At 35.6% G+C, this 15,348-nt stretch overlaps 1 pseudogene; it reads left to right on the top strand.

Moving 5' to 3' along the window:
• The first annotated feature begins 2,667 nt into the window (after positions 1–2,667).
• Positions 2,668–14,480, top strand: LOC107803451 (putative linoleate 9S-lipoxygenase 5; annotated as a pseudogene).
• Positions 14,481–15,348: the final 868 nt, after the last annotated feature.

Below are 15,348 nucleotides of genomic sequence, written 5' to 3'. Positions count from 1 at the left end.
GAAATGGGCCTCCCGTCGGCCCTTCGAGAGATCGCGCCATGCGCGCTCGAAATATGACATCTGTGTACAAATACCCTTGATCCACTCCTTGAACCAAGGGATGGTGTTTGGAACCCCGAGCAATGGCTGCATTAACACAAATATGAATGAGAATAAAAGAAACAAATAAAAAAATTGACGCTTCAGGAGAGACTGTACTTACAAGATGCATTCCACTTCTCAGGGAATGGCATAAACTCGGGGGGAATCAATCCTTTGGTCTTACCCGAACAAAGCGTCCCTGCCAACCCCGATCTAGGTCTTCATTAATGCTCGAAAATGGGCCTTGTTGGCCCGTATAAGCTTTATTAGTCCCCCTCGAAAGATTCAGGGAGTGTATAAACAGAGCAGATGATCGATGGTGAACTGATGAGATTCGGTCTTATTCATGAATTAACGAAGAAGGATGACGATCCTCCGTAAAGACAGATGGATTTTCCCTAGGCATACCTCATACCTCATACCTCTTGAAACAATTAAGGATAACAGGGTCCACCGGACCTAGTGTGAAGGAAAAAGTGTAAACACTTAGGTACCCCCTTCATATGGGTAGTAATGGCATTCTGGGGCCCGGGGACTACTACATCCATGCCTTCCTAGTTGCAATCCTTTTGGACCACGGGAAGGACATCTTCGGTCATGGAGCAAATGTATCTTGATGCTCCTTCACCTCGGGCCTGTTTGTGCGAGGGTTTCTCGACCTTAAAGTCATCTGCAATTGAGAATCCCCTGGTAATAAACATTTTCAAGGGAGGCTCGGGACCCGATTCATCGACAGCCGCCTCAAGAGAAGTCATTTTGAGCGAAACTACTACATGAGCAATTGCCTCGGTACCAGTGGCTGGTTGAGAAGATGAAGCAACAACTTGTTGAGGAACCAATTTAGACGTTTTAGCCATTGTTATTTGAAGAAGTTTGAAAACTCAAGAGAATATTTTGAAAGATAAAGAACTAAGTATAATGATTTGGGGAAAATCTGGGGAAAAACTTGGAAATTACTGTTAAATCTTGAAGAATAAGGGAGAAGATATGAAAGCTTGAAGAAAGCTGATGATAGTTTGAGAGTTCGAGGGGAGAAGTTTGGTCGAAAAGTGAAAAAAGAACAAGGGGTGAAACCTTATATAGAAAAAGTTCACGACGCTTCACATTCAGGGGTAACCAACCAATGATTGACACGTGCTCGAAGTTAGAACGACATGACTGACGGGACGTTTCATCTTCTTCGTCATTTTCTGTTATAGCTTACAAAAGAAAGGACCGGGAAACATCTGTTGTTTTTCATCGTTTCGGCAAACCTACCCTCTGAGAAAAGAGGAGACTATCTGTATACGGGTAAAATCGTAGGTAAGGAGCACCCCGATTTCCCGGTGGGCGACCGAAGAGAGGAAGTGACTACGCATAGTCGAGATCGAAGCCGGGAGCCGCCCGTATCAAAGCTCGAACATAACACCTGCCCCCGGAGCCATCAAGGTCATGCCACGGGGGCCATCGAGATCATGCCCCCAGACCTGATTCGAATAACGAGACCTCGAAAAACATTGTCAAATGACCGCACACGATTAACAAAGGGCCGTGATATCCGTGCCCAACCAGATGTCACGGCGTGTATCTCGGCCCGTATCAGTGATAGATCAGTGATTACCAAGAAGAAAGATTTTTGTCTTTTTTAGAATTGTACTTAGGATAAAACTCTCCTACTATATAAAGGAGAAGCTGACTATTCATTAGGAACATGGTAACAGGCATACCAAGGCAATATACATCTATTTTTCTCTAGTTATTGAAAGTTCTTGTTGTGGTTCATAAGTTCTTCATAAGCACTGGTCCTGAACCAAAGGCGAGCTTCTTGTTAAGCCTTAAATCGAGCCGGGGTTCAGTATCATCATTGGTTTGGTTATTAATTCTATCTTTTAATTGCTTATCTAACGTCATTAATCATTTGCATCGAATTAATCTATGTATCCTTAAAATCACATATAAATTCAATTGTTATCCATTTTAAGGGTAATTTTTTTTTTCTTTCGCTGAAATCTTTTCACTTCCTCTGGTTGGATAATAGGTTGAAAATCATGTTAGTTTACCACTTCGGGGGTATTATCACATGTTATAGTGAAAATATATGAAGAAAGGGATTATATAAGTGATTACTTATAAGTTGCTGCAGTAGCATATGAAGAAGGGGATTTATTAATCTATATTCTTCTTTTTTTCCCTGCTACACGCTCCCGCTGCCCCATCCCTTGTTCTCTGCGAATGAATCGAAAAACGTAGAACATTCCTAGTCCAAATTCCTATGCACGAAGTACTAGAGTTGAGTATCTACATTCAATTGCATGTAATGTGAACTAAGATAATTGTCTCTGTTAAACACACACTTGCCAAGTCTTGGTAATTAAATTAGTTGTGATTAATGAATTAAGGAGTCCTTATAAAATTCATGAAACACACAATTCCAACACTTCACATTTATGAAAGTGGATTGACTGGATTCCAATCGTCACATAAGACTAGCCAGTTTTCACCTATAAAATCAGAGCACCTGCTACTGTTTTTTATCAAGCCTAATCCGAAATCCTTGGTTAATCAATCCATTGCAATATTGGCTTATTGTACTTTACCAAAGTGATAATGGCAACCACTGACAAACGTGAAATCAAAATGATAAATGGCACTGTTCTGCTTATGAAAAAGACACTTTGGACCTTGGTTCTTCTCAAGTATTAGCTCCACATGAAACTTTTGAAATTCTTGGGCATAAGGTCATCCTGCAGCTAGTTAGTTCTGTCCATGGAGATCAAGGTTTGAACTTTTAAATAGGTTTCAAATAATTTCACTTCAGTCTAGTTACCCTTTTGTATGTTTTCTATGTTACTATGTAGCTAGCATGTTAGTGCTGTAGTTAAGTGTAAATATATGCTTTTTCTTTTGAATTTGTGGATTAATAATCATATTTTTATATTGTTGAAGGAAAAACTTTGAAAGGGAAACTTGGGAACCCTTCACACTTAAGAGATGCGAACAAATCAGGCAGCGAATCGAAGTTTTGTGTCACATTTGAGTGGGATCATGAAGTGCTTGGAGCTCCAGATGCATTCATCATCAAGAACTTTAATACAAGTGAATTCTATCTCAAGTCACTCACTCTTGAAGCTAGTGATCCAAGTCAAGACACTGTGCAATTTGTCTGCAATTCTTGGGGTTATCCTTCTGAGAAATACCAGTCAGACCGCATTTTCTTTGTTAATCAGGTACAAGTACACTTATTCAACTTTAGTGTTATAGACGAGATCATATACTCTCCTCTGTCCGACAAGAAATTATTTATGATTTACAACAGGCTTGGCTTCCGAGTGAAACTCCTGAAGCATTGCGTGTGTACAGAGAAGAAGAGTTGCTAATGTTGAGAGGAAATGGAACTGGAAAGCTTCAAGAATGGGACAGGGTTTATGACTATGATTGTTACAATGATCTTGGAGATCCGGACAATGGTTCACTTTACGCCAGACCAGTCCTTGGGGGATCTGTAGAGTATCCTTATCCGCGAAGAGGAAGAACAGGACGACCACCATCTAAGTGTGGTAAGTCTTTCAATAAAAGCATTTGCACTATTTTTAAAACCTCTATTTGTTTATTTTTACACTTGCTTGGACAGATCCTAAAAGTGAAAGCCGGCTTCCACAAATAGCAAGCTTTGCAATTTATGTCCCGAGGGATGAAAAGTTCTCACCATTAAAGATGACAGATGTCCTAAGTAATGCACAGAAAGCCATTGCGCAAGTCTTTGCTCCTCAGCTTGCTTCTTTAGGAAATCTCTCTCTCAATGAATTCAACAACTTTGAAGATGTACTGAAAGTGTATGAACCTGGAACTCCGGGTTTTCATAAGTATCCAACGCCACATGTTATTAGAGGTAATTTTGGATGACACTTTCGCTTGACTCATTTCTGTTATTTGGATGTGATCAATTTATTACCGGTTTAGTATTGAACCTATGAGGTCGCATACTTACGAGTGTTCTGATATTTGCTAAAGGATTAATTAACTTATTATTTAATAATTAAATTAAGGAATTTAATTAGTCAAATAGATTTAGTTATTAGTCCAAATGAAATATTATTATATTCTTTGTTAGCACAGAGGATATAATTAATATTGTGAACAAATTGAAGTTTCTATTTGGAATAAAAATTAAATTATATCTCTTGGTTGAAATATATATGTGATATATATAACAAATATTTATTTATATAAAATATTAATGGAAGTCTTTGATTGAATCCAATTTCGAATTGGATTAGCAAAGTAAACGTCCATAAAAGGATTCGCTGGCAACGTGATATCCTTTTAAGAATGAGATGTCATTTTCTATAGTAAAATACCAACAAGGATTTTAGAATCCAAATTGGAATTGAATATGCAAAGTCTAATTTTTCGGCAGCGACAATCCCATTTGAATGGGTTTTGTTTTTTTGGAAAGAAAAGTCCAATTTAGAATTGGACAACATCTTCACGTCGGCTATCAAATTCAAAGAATGAGATTAGTAGTTTATGTGTAAGGTCAAAAGAATTTGTTGGCTACTTTGTCCTATTATGAATAGGATTTGTATTTTACAATATAATATTATAAGAATCCAATTTTGATTTTTGATCTTCAACGGTCTTCACGTGTTTCTTAACATAAATTAATAATTTGGTGCTTGAGTATATATATATATATATAGATATATAGATATCGTACTTCACCCAAAAGAAAAGGGTGAACAAGTGATATAACTTTTAAGAAGCCACAAAAATACCAAGAAATATTCTTGACAAGAAAACTTAGTTTCTTGTTCTTTCTAGTTTAGTTGAAGTTTTTGAGAAAAATTTCAATAAAATATTTCGTTTAATTTGTTCGCGGGTTTCATTGATCAAAGAATTGATAGCAAGGATCAGTCTCGGTGTGGATACGTATAGAGTTTTCGCACTATCGAAGAAATTTTGAAACGAGACACTCTTTACGAGGTACGTTTTATATCCGATCTTTGGCATGTAAATAAATATTAAACACGAAAAGATCTTCCTAGGATTGTTATTGTCTTTCGTGGTTTGTTACGAACATCTATACACAATTCTACAGTGGTATCAGAGCCGAGGTTTATTGTGTCTAAAATTTATTTACAAAATATTTTAATATTATATTTGAAGAGTTCAAACCATAATACATGTGTCTTATGCAATAGTCAAATCGTTTGAATGTTGTTATTATTTTATTGTGGATAAATTATGCATTCATATAACTATTGAGATAGCTCATAACTATAGATACAATGAGAATCTATAATAGGTTACATGATTCTATGGTTATTTTTAATTGTTATTAGTTCATGAGATGTTAATTAATAAAAATATTCTAGCATGAATTCTTTTATGTAATATATATAAGATAAACATGTTAGAGGATGTTGAATTTCCGTTTTTATGTCATGTGCTTGTTCATTACATAATTTTGAATTATTTATTACATGTGATGTAAATTAATTCAGGACTAAGCATGTAGACAACTTGAACTAAATTCATATGCTATAAAAGATTTGATCTTCATGTTATTAAAAATTGTTTTAGTAACAATTCCCTCTTACTAAAAATTTGAGTTCTTAAATAATAAAATATAAGATATTTTATTATAGAGCTATCCATCAAAGTAAATAATTTTACTTACTTCTTGTTTAGAAGGAGTGGCCTGACAACCAGGAGACTTATTGTTCGAGAATATATTAAAATTATTTATTTGCATTAGATGTATGAATTGAAAGAATTATTCAATTTTACACTGGACGTTTGGATTACCCGGGGAGTATAAAATTTAATAAGTTCTTTGTTATCATGATGATTGAACTCAACTATGCCAATAGGATCGACCTGACTACCAGGGGACTATTTGACATAGAACTATTTAAGGAAGTTGTATAGGGATACAATTGGTAAGAGTACCTACCTTTAAAATATATGTGAGAAATGACTTGACTTCCAAGGGGTTCATACATATTGTTAAAGGATTTCTTTACTCCACTAACACAAATAAAGATTTTGTAAACTATAATGAGGGTAAATAGTTTAAAATAATTAGTGGAAATATCATATAGATAAAAGTCCATGTCTTTATGATATATGCAAATATGTTCTTATATTATTGCCTTTTCTTTTCTATATTTTAGATTTATCAATATGTCTGCTATATCACTACGTGGAATACTTGAGACCAACAAGTTGGTAGGACCAAACTTTGATGATTGGTACAGAAATTTGAGAATTGTTCTCATGCATGAAAAGCTTATTCATGTGATCGATAAGCCTGCCAAGGAAGTCCCAGATGAGAATAATGATGATGCCACCAAGATTTATCAGAAATACTTGGAAGAATGTCTTACTAACAAATGCATCATTCTCGCTTCTATGAATTCTGAACTACAAAGGAAACATCAGGATATGGATCCAATTGCAATCCTTGAATATCTTAAGAAGATATTTGGTACACAAAGTAAGACAACTAGATACCAGCTATCTAAGGCTTTATTTGGATCCAAATTGACTGGAAACTCTCCAGTTGGACCCTATGTCAATCGTATAATTGATCTTATTGAAGAACTTGAGAAGTTGGGGTGCAAACTGGGTAAAGAGCTTTCTCAAGATTTGATCTTGCAGTCACTATCAGAATCCTTTTCACAATTTGTTATTAATTTTAATATGAATAAAATGGATTGTGATCTTCATGAGATGCTCAACATGTTGATTGATTATGAGAATCAACTTGCATCTGAGAAGAAGAAAGGAACCGTCATGTTTGTTGGAAACTCTTCTAAGAAGAAGGGTAAGAGTAAAATTAAACCCAAGAAGAAACCTATTGCGCCTAAGGGTGGTGTGACCAAACCCAAAGGCAAAAGAGGCAAAGCCGACCAATCTGACGCTGAGTGTTTCCACTGTAAGAAGATAGGACATTGGAAGAGAAACTGCCCGGAGTATCCTGCAACTCTAAATGATAAGAAACAAGGTAAGGCTCAACTGAAAAATGATTTCAAAGTTTCTTTAACTACTACTGATGTTTTATTGTAGGTATTAGATACTGGCAGTAGTTATAACATCTGCAATATGTTGCAGGGGTTCCAAATAAGTAAAAGGTTGAAGAAAGGAGAAATTAATCTACAAGTTGGAAATGGTGCAAAAGTTGTGGCCATAGCTGTAAGATCAATTTCTTTAATAATACTTACGGGCAAAGTACTTATGTTAGATGATTGTTATTACGTTACTAACTTTGTTTCGAATATAATTTCAGCTTCTATGTTAGGTAAACGTAATTTTCACATAAATATAGGCAATGGTATTTGCTCTATTTATTATGGTGATAATTTATATGTGAATGACTATATCCAACATGATGTTTATGTCTTACTTAATGTGAATGCTAATTCAATTATGCATGTTTCAAGTCTTAAGAGAAAAAGAGATGATCAATTAAATCATACATACCTTTGACATTGTAGGTTTGGTCATATTGGAGAGAAAAGAATTAACAAGTTGTACAAGGAAGGATACCTTGACAAATATGATTTTGAATCATATCCAACTTGTGAATCTTGTCTAAAAGAAAAAATTACCAAATCTCAATTTACTGAAAGTGGAGAAAGAGCTACTAAATTATTGGGACTAATTCATACAGATGTTTGTGGGCCCATGAAAATTCAAGCTAGAGGTGGATATTCTTACTTCATCACTTTCACTGATGATATGTCAAGATATGAATTTGTGTATCTTATGAAACAAAGTCTGAGTCTTTTGAAATGTTCAAAAGGTTCCGTAGTAAAGTTGAGAAGCAAACTGGTAAAAGTATCAAAATACTAAGTTCTGATAGAGGAGAAGAATATCTTAATGAAGATTTTACCAGATATCTCAAAGAGAATGAGATTCTCTCACAGTGGACACCTCCAGGAACACCACAACACAATGGTGTGTCTGAAAGGAGAAATCGAACCTTATTAGATATGGTGAGATCTATGATGGGGTTCACTGATCTTTCAATAAATTTATGGGGATATGCTTTGGAAACAGCAACATACTTACTTAATAAAGTTCCCACTAAGTCAGTCTCTACAACACCATATGAGATATGGAAAGGATGTAAGCCTAACCTTAAACATATTAAAGTTTGGGTTTGTCCAGCTTATGTTAAGAGACTCTTGTCTGATAAACTTGACTCAAGATCTGATAAATATAGGTTCATTGGGTACCCCAAGGAAACAATGAGATATTATTTCTATCACTCTTCTGACCAGAAAGTGTTTGTGGCCAAAGGAGCAACCTTTTTGGAAAGGGAATTTCTTTTAGAAGGAAATTATAATGGAGAAATAAAACTTGATGAAGTTCAAGAAACTAATGAATCAACACAATGTAAAGATCATGAGACCCAAGTTGAAGAACCTTTATTGAATGTTTTGAAATTGCCAAGGAAGTTGCCATCTTCAACGGTTGAAGTTCAAGAACTAAATGAAGTTCAAGAATAGGTTAATGAACCAGTTCCAAACCAAATTGAACAACAACCAAATCCAGCACAAGGTGAACAGGTTGTACAAGTATCTCTTAGAAGGTCTACACGAGAACGTTATGTACCAACTAGATTAAATTTAATGGTATAAGATGATGTATCAAATGAGTTGATCATAATGATGATGACCCTAAGACCTATGAAGAGGCTATACAAAGTTCTGATTATGAGAAGTGGCAAAAGGCCATGGAATTTGAAATAGAATCTATGAAGGAAAATAAAGTATGGACTTTAGTTGAACCTTCAAAGGATATAAAACCTATAGGATGTAAATGGGTTTTTAAGAAAAAGATTGGAGCAGACGGAAAGGTGGAGACCTACAAAGCCCATCTTGTTGCCAAGGGATATCGTCAAAAAGAAGGAGTCGACTATGAAGAGACTTTCTCTCGCGTGGCAATGCTCAAATCTATTCGGATTTTGCTTGCTATAGAAACATACTATGATTATGAAATATGGCAAATGGATGTGAAAACAGCTTTCCTTAATGGTGAGCTAGAAGAGGATGTGTACATGACACAATCTGAAGGTTTCACATCTTCATCTGATCATAATAAAATTTGTAAGCTACAAAGATCTATTTATGGACTAAAGCAAGCTTCTCGAAGTTGGAATATTCGCTTTAACAAGACAATTGAAAAGTTCAATTTTGTTAGATGCGAAGAAGAACCTTGTGTGTACAAAAGGGTTAGTGGGAGCACAATTATATTCTTAGTGTTGTATGTTGATGATATATTACTCATAGGGAATAACATACCGGCATTACAAAGTACCAAGATTTGACTATCTGAATAGTTCTCCATGAAAGACTTGGGAGAAGCAGCTTATATATTAGGAATAAAGATATATAGAGATAGATCTAGGAAGCTGCTTGGACTTTCCCAGTCTTTGTACATTAATACCATCTTAAAGAGATATAACATGGATAATTCCAAAAGAGGCTATCTACCGATAGGTACTGGAATTACTCTCAGTAGGGAGGATGGTCCTAAAAAACCTGAAGAGAGAGAACGCATGAGTAGGATCCCATACGCTAGTGCAGTGGGAGCTATCATGTATGCCATGACATGTACATGTCCTGATTTGGGTTATGCACTTGGAATGACTAGCCGATATCAGGCAAATCCTGGTGAGGAACATTGGAAGGTGGTGAAAACCATTCTTAAGTACTTAAGAAGGACTAAAGACCAATTCCTCATCTATGGAGATTCTGAGTTGAAACTTGAAGGTTACACTGATGCAAGTTTCTCTTCAGATAGAGATGATAGCAAATCTACTTCTGGTTATGTATTCACCTTAAATGGTGGTGCGGTGAGTTGGAAAAGTTTCAAACAAGCTACAGTAGCTGATTCAGTAACTGAAGCAGAATACATAGCAGCTAGTGAAGCTGCTAAGGAAGCTGTATGGATGAAAAAGTTCTTAACTGAACTTGGTGTGGTTCCTTCAATAGAAGGTGCGGTTCCACTGTTGTGTGACAATACTAGAGCCATTGCTCAAGCAAAAGAACCAAGATCACACCAAAAATCCAAACACGTTCTGTGAAGGTATCACTTGATAAGAGAGATCATTGAACGTGGAGACGTCGAGATTCAAAAAGTTGATGGAAAAGAAAATGCTGCAGACCCATTCACTAAAGCTCTTGGCGCAAAGGAGTTTGACAAGCACAAGTGGAATTTGGGAATGAAGTACAAGAGCGATTGGCTCTAGTGCATGTGGGAGATTGTTAGGGATATAGTAGATATGCCCTAGATCCAATATCATATTTGATGATTTGAACATATTTTTGTGAACATTATTTGATATGAAATATATATGGCACCTGATATTCTTTTATCATAGTTATTAATTAATTGTTTGATTAATTTGATAAGGTCCTTGATTAAATTTTGAGATTTGTCATCGTCATAGAGATCATGATAATGAGAGCAAAGTCTCTTATAATTTAATCTAAATTTGTTCTTGATCGAAGGATTATTAACTTGGACATTAGTAATTCGGTTAGATCAATATTTATGTGATCGTCTTTATGGGATAAAAATTAGTTGATCTCATTAACTAAATCACATAGATAGATGATGCATATAGAGATATGATCATTGAACCGACTCATTGGATAAATCCTAATGGTTACAATTACTATAAACTATCAATAGGATATTCTCTTGAAGAATGTGATGTAAGAGTTTCCTTTGACCTGAGATCGTCATAGTAATTGACAAGTCATTTATTGTGCTTTGATACCAGACACCTATGGCCCTAGGGCGATAGTTGAAAGGATATTGGGTACGATTAAATACTTGTAGAATTAGTGATGTATCAAGATGGAATCTATCAACTCTTGGTAATGAGTTTAAGCTTCATGTTGTCATGAATTATAAATGACCAAATTAAGACCTAGGTCAGGGCAATTGAATGAAAGAAGAAATGAGTTTCTTAGGTTATTCAATGGTCGATTATATTTGACATGAACACATAGTTGGTCGCCTATTAGGATTTGACAGTTGAACCATATCCTAGGGTGATCCAGAGCTATAAGGACAGAAGGAATTACTACATTATTCTTCTACTGGTTCTTGAGAGTAAATTGTATACTTCATACTATCCGGTCGTTAAGGAGTGTTGCTAGACGCCACCCTTGATTAGTATATTGATGTGATCAATTTACTACCGGTTTAGTATTGAACCTATGGGGTTGCACACTTACGAGTGTTCTGATCTTTGCTAAAGGATTAATTAACTTATTATTTAATAATTAAATTAAGGAATTTAATTAGTCAAATAGATTTAGTTATTAGTCCAAATGAAATATTATTATATTCTTTGCTAGCACAGAGGATATAATTAATATTGTGAACAAATTGAAGTTTCTATTTGGAATAAAAATTAAATTATATCTCTTGGTTGAAATATATATGTGATATATATAACAAATATTTATTTATATAAAATATTAATGGAAGTCTTTGATTGAATCCAATTTCGAATTGGATTAGCAAAGTAAACGTCCATAAAAGGACTCGCGGGCAACGTGATATCCTTTTAAGAATGAGATGTCATTTTCTATAGTAAAATACCAACAAGGATTTTAGAATCCAAATTGGAATTGAATATGCAAAGTCTAATTTTTCGGCAGCCTGGGATTCGTTTTTTTTTTTTGGAAATAAAAGTCCAATTTAGAATTGGACAACATAACGTCGACTATCAAATTCAAAGAATGAGATTAGTAGTTTATGTATAAGGTCAAAAGGATTTGTTGGCTAGTTTGTCATATTATGAATAGGATTTGTATTTTACAATATAATATTATAAGAATCCAATTTTGATTTTTGATCCTCAACGGTCTTCACGTGTTTCTTAACATAAATTAATAATTTGGTGCTTGAGTATATATATATATATAGATATCTATATATATATATAGATATCGTACTTCACCCAAAAGAAAAGGGTGAACAAGTGATATAACTTTTAAGAAGCCACAAAAAAACCAAGAAATATTCTTGACAAGAAAACTTAGTTTCTTGTTCTTTCTATTTTAGTTGAAGTTTTTGAGAAAAATTTCAACAAAATATTTCTTTTAATTTGTTCGCGGGTTTCATTGATCAAAGAATTGATAGCAAGGATCGGTCTCGGTGTGGATATGCATAGAGTTTTCGCACCATCGAAGAAATTTTGAAACGAGACACTCTTTACCAGGTACGTCTTAGATCTGATTTTTGGCATGTAAATAAATTTTAAACACGAAAAGATCTTTCTAGGATTGTTATTGTCGTACGCAATCCTACAGTCAGATGAAGAATTTGGAAGAGAGAAGTTAGATGGATTGAATCCTGTGTGCATAACTGGCCTCAACGTAAAAACTTTCAATTGTTTGTCTGATACTTCTATCTTGTCTATTATCTGAAGAATGGAGTAGATCATTCTTTGCATTTTTTGGTACAGGAGTTCCCCCCAACGAGCAAACTGGATCCAAAATTATTTGGTGACCAAACAAGCAAAATAACCAGAGAACAAATACAGAATCAGCTAGATGGAACGACCATTGAAGAGGTAAGTGACTAATCTGTTTATTGTTTCTTGCAAATCCTTCCAAGTAGCTTAATCTGGTCAGTGCTGACTCAAATGTATATTTGCTTCTTCCTAGGCCATGGAGATGAACCGACTTTTCATACTGAACTACCATGACATTGTGATGCCGTATGCGAGGAAAGTTAACACATCACATTCAAAGATTTATGCCTCAAGAACTGTGCTCCTTCTGCAAAAGGATGGTACTTTGAAACCGCTTGCCACTGAACTAAGCTTGCCTCATCCAGATGGAGATCAACTTGGTGCTATTAGCATAGTATTCACTCCAGCTGAAAACGGTGTTGAGCGTGTCTTATGGCAAATTGCAAAGGCATTTGTAGCAATTAATGATTCTGGAGTTCATCAGCTTCTCAGTCACTGGTATTTCAAACTAACTGAAGTCTATGTAGTTTAGTCTGATGGTAAGCAACCCCCACTTCCAACCGAGAGGTTGTGAGTTCGAGTCTCCCCAAGAGCAAGGTGTGATGTTCTTGGAGGGAAGGATGCCGGGGGTCTATTTGGAAACAGTCTCTCTACTCTAGGGTAGGGGTAAGGTCTGCGTACACGCTACCCTCCCCAGACCCCACTAGGTGGGATTATACTGGGTTGTTGTTGTTGTTGTTGTTGAAGTCTATGTAGTTTAGTCTGTTACTGAACATTTGTTTGATCACATGTCTAATGTTCTTCACAGGTTACGTACTCATGCATCAGTTGAGCCTTTTGTGATTGCGGCAAATAGGCAGCTAAGCGTGCTCCATCCTGTCTATAAGCTTTTGCATCCTCACTTCCGTGATACTATGCATATCAATGCCTTGGCTCGTCAGGCTGTACTTAATGCTGGAGGTATTGTTGAGAGACTGTTTTTCCAGGACCATTGTCAATGGAATTGACATCTATTGCTTACCGCGACTGGGTTTTCCCTGATCAAGCTCTCACTGCTGAACTTGTTAAGAGGTAAGTCACAACTTGGTGCACTAGTTTATCTACTTTGTAATGATTTCCTAATGTAATACTGCTTTTTTTTTTTGTACTGTTTTTCGTCAGAGGAGTGGCACTCGAGGATCCTTCATCCAAACATGGCGTCCGCTTGCTAATTGAAGACTATCCTTATGCTGTGGATGGACTTGAAATCTGGTCAGCAATCAAAAGTTGGGTACAGGAATATATTAGTTTGTATTACAAATCAGATGACATGCTTCAGAAGGACACTGAACTCCAAGCCTGGTGGAGGGAACTCCGCGAAATAGGACATGGTGACAAGAAAGATGAGCCTTGGTGGCCTAAAATGCAGACACGCCAAGAACTGATTGACTCAGTGACTATCATTATCTGGATGGCATCTGCTCTTCATGCAGCTGTTAACTTTGGGCAGTACCCTTATGGAGGCTATGCACCACATCGCCCTGGTATGAGTCGAAGGCTTATTCCTGAGCCCGGAACCCCTGAGTATAAGGAGTTGCAGTTGAACCCTGTAAAGGGATATCTGAAGACAATTACACCACAGTTCCAGACTCTGATTGGATCTGCTCTTGAAGTTTTGTCAACACATACTTCAGATGAAATTTATCTTGGTCAGAGGGATGCTGCTGAGTGGACCAAGGACAAAGAAGCTGTGCAAGCTTTTGAAAGGTTTGGAAAGAAGCCTGGCTCAAATTGAGGAAAATATTACAAAGATGAACAATGATAAGAAGTGGAGGAACAGGACTGGGCCAGTTAACATGCCATACATATTGCTCTATCCGACTAGTGAACCTGGAGACTTACTGCCAAAGGAATTCCGAATAGTATCTCTATATAAAGTTACTTGCTAAAATGTTCCAGTGATATCATCACTAGGTTTATGAGAGCCCTATGCTATTTTTTGCTATTGCTTTGCTTTGTAATGTTAAACCAGCTTCTGCTCTAGTTATAATATGAGATATGATCACTCTGAACATCATAGTCAAATTAAGGATGATATAAAGACTCATCTTTGATTAATTGAAACATCTGAGTGTTAATTTAAAAACTGGAATGACATGCAAATTCATAGACTTTTAACATCTGTGACAGCTACTTTACCCAATTTCTTTGCTATTTGAATTTCGGACTAGTAGTCTTATAAGATACTGTACAATTTGAAATTGGAAATACTACACTATTGGTCAGAATTCCGAATCTATCTATTTGCCGACCAAACAAGACGATTAATGGGCATTTGAACTTTAAAAATGTGATATTTGAGAAAAAAGTATTTTTTGAAGTTAAAATGAAAAAAGTGTATTTGGAAACTGAAATTTCAATCTCTTTTCAATTCGTGGCATATTATATTTATAACTCTTTCATTTTTTCCTTTTCTATTTGAAATTAGTTGATAATGTCTCTTGATCGACATGACATCAACAGAACTCAACCGGCACTAACATAACAACATGGCTAGGGGTTGATAATGTCTCTTGATCGACATGACATCAACAGAACTCAACCGGCACTAACATAACAACATGGCTAGGGGTGTACAAACCGAATCGGAAAATCACACCAAATCGATTAAAAAATCCGATTATGTTTGGTTTGATTTGGTTTGGTATTGAGTAAAAAGCTCTGAACCAAACCGATATAAATATATAATTTTATATTTACTTTTAAAACTTTTTATAGAATTTTCTTTATGTCTATAAATATTT

This window comes from Nicotiana tabacum, chromosome 6 (genome assembly GCF_000715075.1).
Source record: "Nicotiana tabacum cultivar K326 chromosome 6, ASM71507v2, whole genome shotgun sequence".
Taxonomy (NCBI): domain Eukaryota; kingdom Viridiplantae; phylum Streptophyta; class Magnoliopsida; order Solanales; family Solanaceae; genus Nicotiana; species Nicotiana tabacum.
This window is presented reverse-complemented; position numbering and strand designations above follow the sequence as displayed.